The following is a 12,523-nucleotide window of genomic DNA, read 5'->3' on the forward strand; positions in this document are numbered from 1 at the left end:
CCCCAATCATTGATCCTGACACCATTAACGGCGTGCCCTCTTCCTCTTTAAGCCAAGTCATCAGATAGATATGTCACCCCTTCTCAGCTCTTATAATGTGTCTGCATATCATTGCTCCCTTACAGGTCTACTCATACATATTAATTGGAAATCAAATTGAAGAGGCTCCATTGTTCTCCCTGTCACTTTTGCAGAGGTGTTAATGGAAGCTATTAACCTGTTAATGACCACCATACTGTAATGGTTCATAAAATGATGTTTTACATGTATTCTGTCATTTTGTTTTGCAGAGCTTGAAAAAAAAGAGTCCATGATCACAATGAAGCATCAGAAGTGCAAAAAAGCACATTTTCATTGTTTTTGATTACCGTCTTTTTTTGTATGCATTTGGCTATCTCTACGTAATGTGTATGCCATTTATTTTTCTTCCTATAGGGAGTGAGAAAATGAAACCATTCTTCATGGAGATTTTTCCCTCGTTGCTGTCGTAATAGCTTCAAACTGCCGGGTCATTACTGCTCCACAAGCAGCTTGGCTTAATGTCTTGTGACTTAACACTAATGACTGACTCTGCATCTGTCCCTGTGGGAAGGAGGGTAGACGAGAACACTATGAAAAGTCATGCTAATTCCGATTTGTAACAGTTGAGATTGTGAATCACATTTCATGTGTTTCCTTAAAGCATTTCTTATTAAACTGCTTTGAAACTGAGTCCAGTTAGAGAAGATTAAGCAATGAAACTTACCAAACAAGGGGAATTTTCTAGCCCAAAGGGTAACGTTGTGAAACACTTTGAATAACTTGTAAACTTTTTCACGTGTTCATATCTACTGTCAATTAATCCTGCCACCTCTTTTCCAGCTCTCTGAAAAAAAAAAATCCATGCATATTTAACACAAATGCATCTTCAAAGCCATGAACTTATTCATTAGCATTTAGAGTGCTAATGAAAGCATGCTAGCACCCATGTTGCTTCCCAGCATCTACTTATACCCCCCATGTTAAGTGCAAGCATCTACATAGACTATTTTTGAGATTCATCTCTTACTCGTTGACAGTTTTCTCTTTGTATTTTTTGTTCCTTCTCAGCCTCTCTGAAAACAATACTACTTCACAGTTATCATCCTTTTATTTATTCATTTTTAGTATTATATATTAAACTATCACAAATGTAAAGTCTAGTTTTTCATCTTATGTCTGATACAGTGGTTCAAAACATTTTCATCAGTCTCAGATTCTGCAAGTTGTCATGATGAGGACTTTAATGTTCACTTCAATTGTGAGGGACAGAATTTAAAAATAGAAAAAACAACTCCAGAAAATTACAGTATGTTTTTTTTTTTTCAAAATAACTTTTCCAGTCCAAAAAAATCACCTCAACACTTTGTCATTCTCAACCAGGGTTGCATTACTGAGGTCAACAGTTTCTTGACTGGAGCTGCTGTTTTGGTCCATTCTTCCATGCAGATCAACTCAAGAGCTGTGATTTTTTTTGGGGGCGTCACTGGGCAACCCAGCCTTCAACTCCCTCCACAGATACCCCATTCATCCTTTCTTGAATACATATCAGTTGTCCTGTCTCCTTTGTAAAAAAAATAAAAATAATAAAAGTAACTCCAAACTATAAAATTTTCACCCTCATGCTTCACAGTTGGGTATGGTATTCTTGGGATGCACTCAGCTTTCTTTTTCCATCAAACACGAGAAGTGGCGTTTATGCCAAAGAGTTCTATTTTGGTCATCCAGAGTAACTCTGGAGAACTTTACACTGGCCTGAACATGAGCTGGCACCATTGGAGCACTGCAGGATTTAAATCCATGACAAAGTAGTATGTTCCTTAAGGTAACCTTTTTTACTGTTATCCAGGTTCTCATCAGGCCATTGACCAGTCCCCCATGTTGTTCTTGGGTGTTTCTCGTGGTTCTACACATCATTTGTATCCCTTGAGGTGAGATCTCGCATGGAGCCGCATGTTGAGGAAGATTGTAACAAGCTCATATTTGTTACAATGTTTAATAATTGCTCTAACAGTTGGGTTTCTCTTGTATTTTCCAATCCTGATATGTTTTTGAAGACTTTTTCATTCACGTGGTTCAGTTTCGCTTCTTGTTCAAGATGGTTGATGATGTCTTCAACTTAAAAAGTCCAGATGACTCTTTTAAAAAAATGCCATACATATATGTGTTTTTATGCCTTTTTTTTACCTCACCAAATTTGGCCCTGTATGCAAAAAAGTTTGGACACCCTTGATGTTATAGCTGAAAAAGATGGATTTTCTTAGCAATGGCAATAGAAACCAATGTGTGATTGCTGATGATTATTTGCTGAAAATGAGCAACTCTGAATTTCTTCTCAGTCATAAATAATATGAGTGAGAGTAAGAATAGGTTACAGTTTTCAGCACAGAATTCAGTCACAAATAGACTCCTAAAAAGAGATAGAATCTACTAATCTTTTTTTGTTTGATTCCACCCTAGTTTCCACCTTGTGTTGCCCTGTTCATTTTCCATCCATCTTTCTGCTTATTTTCTTCCTCAACCCTCCTTCCTGCCCAACAGGGATTGGGGGTCCCCAGGGGTTACAAAGGTGTGCTGCTCAATCCTTCACGTCCTCATTCCAGTCATCTCTTATCTAGCTCTCCTTCCACCACACGCTGCACTCTTGCAGAGCAGGCAGTGAGATGCGGCTAATTGGAAGAGAAGCAATGTTTTCCTCACCACTTCACTTCCATGAAACATGTTTTTCAAAGTGCTATAGCGAAGCCATGCTATGGAAGAGTCTGTAAGTTTTTATTTAAGCTTGTTCTCCTGAAACTTCCCAATGTCTTCTAGAATAAAGAGAAATTTAAAGTCGGGTGTTTGTTCTCAAAACAGTGGAGGAAATCTCCACCATCTCTACAGCTGAAGATTCATCAATGTCCCACCAAAATCCACAGCTGCCTGTGCACTCTTCTGATTGGCAAAGAGGAACTTAGACCATAGAGAAGCAATGAAAGAAGGTGATGGCAGACACTGGAGATAGTGGGTGTCTTGGTGAAAATAGGATGCGGAATGAAGGAGTTAATCTCCAGAGGAGCAGATTGGCTTCTCGTTCCTCCATCTCCATCCTTCAAAGGCAAGCTCAGCCTCTGCATGCTGAAACGCACACATTCCCACAAACGCTGTTCCAATACGGGCAGACATATGTAAACAGCCCAGCATGCAGCTTCTAATTTCAATCTCCGCGTTAAATTTTACAAAGACACAAAAAAGGGGTTCTGATCCGTCACAGTCATGAACAAATTTTGATTTATCAGGTATACACTTTTCTCCCTTATGGCTCATTTTTGGCCCTACGACACTTGGGGCTGACAGCGAAATGGAGTTGGTGACTTAAAACATATGGGTCATTAAAACACAGGGGAGGTCTTAACTCAAAGGGAGATTGATTTCTCAGTAGCTATAGTGCGCCGTGACCTTCACCAACATTCACAGACTTCACAAGTATTGAGCCACATTTTATCCTTGTTTGTTTCAAGCAAGTCCTGCTGGTGCTGCTGCTGCTATGGCCCTCCCAGCATTTCACAGTACATTACATCAATACTCTAGACCATCACCCTAAGCAACAGCCAAATTGCATTCAATAAAGTTAGGAACGCAAAGTTTCACTGATTGGCAAGGAATTTCAGAATTTAGTTTATCCAATAGTGAGACATGGTTGAAGTAAATCAGTGGAAACCTTTTTCAAATTATATTTGTTTCATATATTTTATCTTCATAGAATTGCTTTTCTCTGGGTCTTTCTTTGCTTTGCTGGTTCTGTGCATTTCTGACAGATGAAGATTAGGTTAACTTAACAAAAGACATTTCAGCAACATTATTTAGAAGATCATGAACAATATTTTGTGATGATGGTTAACTGAGTTATAGAATGTATTCTTTGATCTTGAATATGTCCTGTCAGACTACAGTAGATCCCATGCACATCTGCAGCAAACACGGCACAGCTTTTAACTGCACCATATTGGTAACATGGGAAATCAGTCCCTCATAGGAGAGGATGAATATTTTGCTAAGTTCCCATTTGTGGACAAAGTTGAAAAGTGTCTTTATCTCCTGCTAGTTCTGCTGTCAGCATGATGGCTGCAGTGGGAGCGGTCAATCCCACCTGTCTTCTTTGGAGCTTCATAAGACTTCACAGTAAAAACTGAGAAAGCTTTTGATGATAATATTCGACCCTCTGCCTCTCAGGTGTGTCGGCCTCACAGTGTCTAAATCGTGATGTTTTCTTACACACGCACAAAATCCAATAAAACATTTTTGTTTGATAAGGGCCATTGACTTTTAGATGTTTGTTAATAAACTCTTTTAGCTGTTCATTGATTGTAAAACCTGTGATGCTGCCAAACCTCACCTTCTGGTCTCGAATGGCAAAACCAGGACTAAAAGTTGCATTCTCTGAAAAGGTCACTGGAGGCTGGTGGTAGATGGGAGCAAATACACCTCAAGTCCCAGGTTAATAAAATAAATAAGTAAATAAAAAATAATGTATTTACAACCTGTAGTATAACCTTTTCTTGCTTTATTTTGTATTCATGACATGGAGGAGATTGATTTTGTTCAATCTTAGGTCTTAAAATGGTTGTGCTTCTGGTAAGACCCAATAGATTCATGGTCACCAATGCCTATTTTTGAATAATTTTTTTCTATTGGCAAATAGGTTAACACGTGGGTGAACTTAACAAAACTCTTTCATTTCTTTGTACAACCCAGTTTTCCATCTTCAATGGTGGGTTGGGTTGAGCAAACACCAGTAAGTGTTTCTGTCTCAGTTCAGGCTTTATTTGTGCCGTTTGGAATCCTATGGAAAGCTTCAGTGAGAGCCCTCTTTTTTTAGATAAAATACCGGTACAATGAAAATAGAGGTAACAGAACAAGATATGATGGTAACTGACGAATTTCACTGAAAAATATTGGTTTAATTCTGCAATCTTGCATTTTATACCTAAATAATAATTGCTTTTTATGCTCTTGTGAACTGCAAGCCATATGGGGCCAAAATTCCCTCTAACACATAGACCATCAGTGTCCTGTGTTCTCCTGAAGGTGGACTTGACATTATAGCTTGAGGAAGATCATAATTTCTTTCAGAACAGCAAATAATCAATCAAATAACTGTATGATTTAGGAAGCTTTTGCTCAGCTCACTCTCTGTTAGTTGAGCTCTCCTGCGGAGAGTAGAAACGCTCTTCAAGTTGGTCTATTTTAAAACTCGACAGTGTATGTTAAATGGCCCACAATAATAATCAGTTAGAGGCACCTATTTGTGTTTGTTGCTGGGCAACAGGGGGGCAAGGAAAGTTGTAACATTTTTGGTGGCATTTGCTTGTTGGTTATTATAGACAGATAGATTTCTTCATTGTCTGATCACTGGAACAGAAATTTGTCTTTCAGCATGACTATAAAACCGATTCACTCAATAGGAAGCATAAAATAAATAACCAATAATAAATGACAAAAAAAAAAATAACACAATACATTTAAGGTAGTAATTGCATTTGGGGTGAATGATGTTTTTGCACATGTTTTCCTGGCCATTGGATCTCTGTATCCTCTGCATGATGGCAGCATGATAAAACGTACATTGTTGTAAATCTTTGTCTCAACAAATTTGAAAAAAAAAAAAAAACACTGATTGTTGCAAAACCTTCTCAATACACAGAAAGTGTGTGAATGTGTGTGTGACTGTAAAGCGCTTTGGGCCTTGTAGGTAGAAAAGCGCTATGTAAGTATACGCCATATGCCATTTACCAAAGTCATTTATGCATGATAACAATATTTAAGCTTTTAGATGTCCTATTTCTTAAAGCTTATTACTCATGTATTTGTGATTGTTTTCTTTCTTATATTTTAAGCTTTCCAGCCATTGTCCTCCATGTTCCTCCTGCAGACCAGTAGAAGTGTTGAGAGATTTTGTTGACATAGGTAACAAGCTTTCAGACCTATTCAGAACCTTTTTTTTCAAAGAGGTGGCTAACAATATAATTAAAAGCTTTTACTTAGGATTGATGTTAATCACACATTATTTTTATTCCTCATCAATGACGCAGACAGTAGCTGTAGCTTACGTAAAAGGACATTTACCATTGTTTCATTTAATTCAGGACATGACTTATTTTAGCATCACCTTGAGAGGAAAAAACACCGAAGAAGATTTTTTAGAAAATGAGTTACACTTGTTTTTATGTTTTTGAACGGACATACATAATTTTAAAATAAGTAAAGAGTACATAAATGTTTTAAAAATCATACATCAAACTGAGTTGCTTTATATGGTTCAGCTCTAATCTCTTACCACTTTCAATCTGGGATAGACGCTGCTGATGACCAGCATCATGAAAGCAAACAACAAGGGCATGCATTGTTGGTTGACTCAGGTGTCTCCTCATTCTTATTGACTAAACACAGAGGATCCAGGTTAATTAAAGTTTGTGCAAAGAGAGCGGAAAGAATGTGATGTGGGAGGGGATAGATCTTAAGGAACAAGCCTGCTTTAAACCCCCTGATGGATCTTCCCCCTAATATATTCTTTGCACAAGTTGCTTATCTTGTGGGCACAAGCATCTTCCTTAACTATCTAGACTCTACAGAAACATGAATAATTAAGCAAAACCATTTTTTTCTGCACTTGGTAAAACCTTATAGATTCATGGTCACCAATGCCCAAACGTTATTTTACATTGATCACAAACTCCTAAAATAGGCTGCTTTTCTAACATTAACCTTGTAATAAAGACATGTCCTACAGTTGTCCTCTAAGCCATAGTCTATGGTGCAGGAGCTACGAGACAGTTTGTTTTAAATGCACCCTGCGCCGTGTAGATAAAAACGTAGTCACTATTTTAAAGTAAACCCGAGGAAATTAACAAGTCACACATGGTTTCTGAGCTGCAAGAGCTTCACATGGATTACTAATGTGTGGTTGTACGTTTGTACATCCAATGCATACTTAAGGCAAATATTTTACAACAGTAAAAGCACCTTTTCCTTTCATTTTTACCACACTCATGATGTTGACTGTAGCCAGGAAGATTTTAATTGTGCTTCAGACCCACAAATCGCACTAGTGGCGTGTATTTTTAAGCTACAGCTCCAATAAGAGTTGCTGGTGAAAATAACACCAGAGTGTGCATTCTGAGACTGGGCACAGTTCACCTTTTTAATTACAGAATCGCACGCATACCAACCTTGACGTTTCACACAAAGGGTTGTGAAAACGGGAGCAACAAGTTTCTGACATAAAGGGAAAAAAGATGATTGATCTTACTGGTCTGTAAGAAACCTTAAAGCTTGATCTCAGCCAGGATGTGTGTAACAAAGCAACAAACTAGCCATATTTGTCCCAGGATAATACAGTTTCCTTTAAATTAGGTGCCAGTTAGTGCTATTTTCAATGTAAAACCACATAACACTGCATATTTTCTACTTTTCTGTTTTAATGTTTTCAAAATGTTTTTGTAGATTTCTGTTCTGATATTTTCTCCAAACTGCTATCAGCATTTAACTAATAAATGAGTCAAATCAAATCCTATTACTGACCTAATAAATGTGTATTTTAGTGCATGGTTTAGCTTGGAACATTGGAAAAAAAATTGCGTAAACTGCTCAATGAAGATTTTTGATTGGATGTATAAGTGTAAAATTCTTCCATCCTGTCGTTCCACTTAAATTGACCAGGTTATCCCATTTTCACCTTCTCCACAAGAGTCAGATCAGCTGGAGCAAATCGCCCAGAGATTGACATCATTAGAGCTGCAGCACAGCGTGCAGCTGCAGCCGCACAGCTTTGCACTGATGGCAGTCAGGAACAAAAACACCACTGTCCGACCTGATTGAAGCGGCACTGATTTCCTAAGGCAAATATATATGATGTGTGACTCCTCTCGTGGGAAAGAACTGTCAACTCCTCTGCCTGCAGTGTACACTGAAAGATATGAGCCATGATATTGAGACCCATGTGTTTGTATAAAGAGACAATGAAATAAAGCAGCAGCGTGGATAAGCAAGAGAGTCTCAAAGGATCCCTATTAGGTTTTTATAATTAGTTAGGGTTATATTGTTTTCTGGGATCTAATATAGTGCCTCCACATCTTCAATTTCAGACCAGTAACACCAACTGTGCACGTTAACCAGAGGCGAGTTGGTAAAAATGAGAATTTATGCATCAATTTCATTGCTACACCTCTGAGTTATGGGTCATCCCTCTGCTTAACTAGCCAAGGTCACAGTTGCTATTTGAGGGCAGTTTAGTCTAGAAGGGTTTGCACAAAAGTAGCTCACAATTAAACTGTGGTTTGGAAGATTGGCAGCTTCAGGTCTCGTTAATCATTTCGTTTTCTTTGACCCTCCTCAAAAGTGTGTCTGATCTCATTCCAGCTGACCCTGTTAACAGCGCGCAAGGCTAATTTGCTTCGATTGATCCTGAAGGCCCGCCAGGAAAGGCAGAACAGTTTTGCAGAGATGGCAGCCCTTAATATTTACAATGATTTGTGAAGCATGCTGACTGCAAATCAATTAGCCACCTTCAGGTGAACTGCATGCCTGCTTAAGATATTTAGCCTCCAAAAAAAAAAAAACCATGTTTAAATTAAAGTTGAAGGAAGAAAAAGGTAAACGAGTTGATGCACTAATTCGTTGTAAGGTGCTTGACAAGTGTGTTTTATGTTTATGAGACCAAATGTAGCAGCTGTGACAGTCAAAATGATAAACTGCTGATGGTACTTCACCAGGCTGCACAATGTCAGATAGTTTTGAGGTCATTAGGCAAGAAATGTCTCATTAATGCTGCACATTAGTCAACACTTCTCCTTTACACAAATGGAAATCCTTTAAAGGACCGTTAGGTTACTTCACAGGTTAACAAACAGGTTAGAGTTTCTCTTAACAAAAAGTAGTTCAAGTGTTCTATAGGCAAACTTAAACTCTATACTAAAAGTGAGGCTGTCCTTGAAGTTTACTTTTAATATACTATCTATATATTGTACATTTAAAATAATCCATCTTTTGTCTGAGGAAGTATTCAGTTAATATACTTCCTACGTGTACATGGTCTATACTTCAATAAACTTCACGTGTACCTCTTTTTGCTGAGGGTTTTACTGTTTGGTTGCATTTTGTTTATAAAAGGTTATGACAGACATCCACCCAAGGAAGCAGTAATGATAACAAACAAGTGAACTGTCAAGTCCCATCTCATGGGCAGTTGGGTTCTTAGAAATATGACCATCGTAGCCCGTGATCAATGTCAACAGGTTCACAACAAACCATAACTTTTGAAGTTCCCTCTTAGAGCTCATAGTAAGTTGTTTTAAATCAGGACGGGAACAGAAGAGTCATTTTTTAGGGATTTGAGACTCTCTTTATGCCTAATCACGTCTCAAAAAAATTTCCATTTAAATGTGACTGATTAATGATGTACCTCTCAGTTTCGCAATGTTAGGAATAGGCTGCCACAGATATGAGTTTCCTCTTTTCATTCCTCTTCATCTCTGTACAGGAAGACATTGCATGCAAAAGCTTCCTGCCCTTGGTTATATTCTAAAGCTGTGTCCCCACAGAGTTCATAGGTATTCACAATATTTCCTTTTCCCCAGAGGGGATTAATCATGATGCAAGCCATTATAATTTGTTCCTCGAAATTTGTCATGTCTGTGTGCAACGATGCTCGATGTTCTGGAACCACACGAGTATCGACTCCATCAATCAGTATTACCACGGCAACGTTGTGAGAGCTCTGCTTCCCCTGCGGCCAGTGGAGGGGAAAGGCAATTATGCAGGTACCACACGAGGGTTAGAAAGACAGAGCGAGCTAGAGAATGAGTGTGTGTGAAAGAAAGAGAGACGACCTAAACGGCAATAAAAAGAAAAGACAAGGAAGATGGTTTATTCCCCACAACACTTAATGTTTTTCTCCTTGCACTGTATGGCTGTTTGATAACTGGTATTATCTGATTGGCTGTGTTTGGGGTGCATAAACAGCCTCACTGGGTATATGAACTCAATGTTACCATTATTAAGTGTGACTATCTGCAATGGCTTTCCATAATTTGATAACTGCAAAGTGCCCTGAGGTAAAGGAGAGCCCCAAAGGAGCGTGCTGCTTTTAGCATGTTGTACCTGGATAACTGATAGCACCGCAAACCATCTGAGCAGTTTGTTTCCCCTTTATAAAGCAAACGGACTAAACAACACACATGTGATTTGTATTAAGGAAAACAAGTTTATGTTTCAGGAAATCTACACAGATTACTCTTAAAATGATGACCTACTGCTTTATTTGGTCACACTTTTCCACCAATAAATCTCAAAATAATGAAGACATTTGCTCCAAAAGGTGTCTATAGTCTATGGACACATTATAAGCGCTTTGAGCAACAGGAAAAAGCACAGATAAATCTAATCCATTATTATTGTTATTGATATAAAGTGATTTGTTTTTGTGATGTACACCTTTTCATAGAAAGGTGTACATGTTTCATAACACAGAGAGAAAGTAGATAGAAAGGACAAGTCATGGTGACCTCTGCATGGATGGTTTCCCAGAATTCTCCCAAAAGCATCCCACTGCCTTTACCAATCGCTATCATGATAAAATTGATGATGGTACAGCATGATTCCTATTTAAATGACACACCCTGCGCCTCCCAATCATAGTAAAGAAAAAAAAGTGATACATTACATCAAATTACTTTCTTTAAAGGACCTGTATCATGCTATTTTTACACATTTTATAGTAAACCAGATCCATTTATGTGATAATATATTACCTTTGGCACACAAAATAACAATTTTTCTATTAAATAGTTATTTTTCTTAAGTTCTTTCCCAACCCGGAAGTATGATGCCTCCATCTCTGAGGCACCGGCTTTCCCTCCATGTGGGTACCACCCATTTTTTAACGTCAACCTAGAGTCGGCCTCGGCAGCGTGTCTGCGTCTTTACACAAGCAAACAACCTCCAAATTCTTGCAAAGATAGGTGTGTATATTATGCATATAAGGAAAGAGGAAGAGTGACCAGCATAGGCTCCATCAGCCCCGTGACCCCGAAAGGGGTGGTGCTGGCAGTGCCGATTTTTTTCCTAGAAGAGCTGTTCCTACTTGTCTACATCAACTCGTCAGAACCCGCTTGTTTTTGTGAATTTGGAGGGGCTGCTGCTCAGAGGGCAGGTTTGTAGAGGAATACTCAGAAATGCATGAACAGATCAAAATACCGCTTTGGGGTTTCTTTTTCTGAGGAAGGAACATTATACTACATTTAAAAGCTCAAAAAATTGATTTTGTGTGATATAGGGCTTTGACCACTGCCAGTCGCAAGGGTTGGGGTAAACATTGGTCAAGATGGGAACTATGAAAGGCTTTTGACTATATCAAACTGCCTTACATACTTTACATAAACAGTATTGCCATCTTTGGCAGTTGGAGCTATTGAGTGGTATGTCGTGATTCTGCTTTGGCTGGCTAGGAACTTGTTGATGGTTTACCAAAGTTCCCTTCATCTCAGTGGCTTTTTTTCTAATAAACCATCATTTTTATTCTCAAAATGTACTTGTGTTTTTGTGTTTAGTGCAGCATCCTCATATGAAAATTCAGAATACTGAGTTTTGTGAAATTATTACTTTTGGAAATCATTTTAAAAATGTTACTTGTGAAAACATTTAAAATTCTAAGAAACTCCGATATTTAGCAAAGGTTGATATTATCTATACTTTTAAAAAATCCAGTTTTCTTATATTTTCTCAAAACCTTTTTTTATTTTTTTTACAAAAAATGCATTTTTATAAATTATGCAGCAAACTGTTCAAACTACATGTCAACCATTTTCCAAAGTAAGGCAGAGAACAGAAACTAGAGTCTGGCTTTCGTCCTGACTCTGTGCCAGCATTTGTTAGAGCTGGTAAGCGTCCACATTGTCTGTTCAGTGAGCAGGCACTGTAATCAGATCAATAGATAAAAGCGGGAACAGGCCAAAACCAGGAAACAATGCATTACAAGAGATTTACTCTGGTTCAGGAAGAATTGAATCAAGATCTGTTCTTTAACAGACTTCTCACAACTTCAGCCTGACAAATGCATAAGAAATCTGATTACAAACAAAATATTTTTCATTCAAAACCATTTTTCTGTTTGTCTTTACCATGACATTGCCTTTACCTTTGAACACATTTTGTACAACTTGACCTTTACTTTTTGACTGTATTTGAGAATTGGACTGAGTGACCCCTCCTCTTTCACATTCCAAACAAGTACCTGCTGGTCCCAAAAATTCAAAATCCCATAGACTTCTGTTGAATGATGCCTCAGTAAAAGCATATGGTGTCAAGTAGAACGTTCAAAACGTTTGACAGATTTTGTGTTGCCCACTTTCAAGTTATAGTGGTGTTTCCTTCCGACAAGCTAACTCCTGATTTACGAGACTGGTTGCTGAGAAATGTTGACTAAAATGCACTCGGACCAGTCACTACTTACTGACAATTTCTGGTTCCA

General features: G+C 38.2%; 1 protein-coding gene across 8 annotated transcripts in view; it reads left to right on the forward strand.

The window, feature by feature from the left end:
* gria1a (glutamate receptor, ionotropic, AMPA 1a) overlaps positions 1-12,523 on the forward strand; it is a 223,489-nt gene that overhangs the window by 121,715 nt on the left and 89,251 nt on the right. The window contains exon 3 of one of the 8 annotated variants that reach the window (XR_013658383.1): positions 1,868-1,949. The exons of the other annotated variants lie outside the window; for them this stretch is intronic. The gene's annotated coding sequence lies outside the window, so the exon portion shown is untranslated. The remainder of the gene's footprint in view (positions 1-1,867; positions 1,950-12,523) is intronic. 8 annotated transcript variants of the gene reach the window in all.

Source organism: Oryzias latipes, chromosome 10 (genome assembly GCF_053564925.1).
Source record: "Oryzias latipes strain Hd-rR chromosome 10, Olatipes_Hd-rR_3.1".
In the NCBI taxonomy this organism is placed as follows: Eukaryota; Metazoa; Chordata; class Actinopteri; order Beloniformes; family Adrianichthyidae; genus Oryzias; species Oryzias latipes.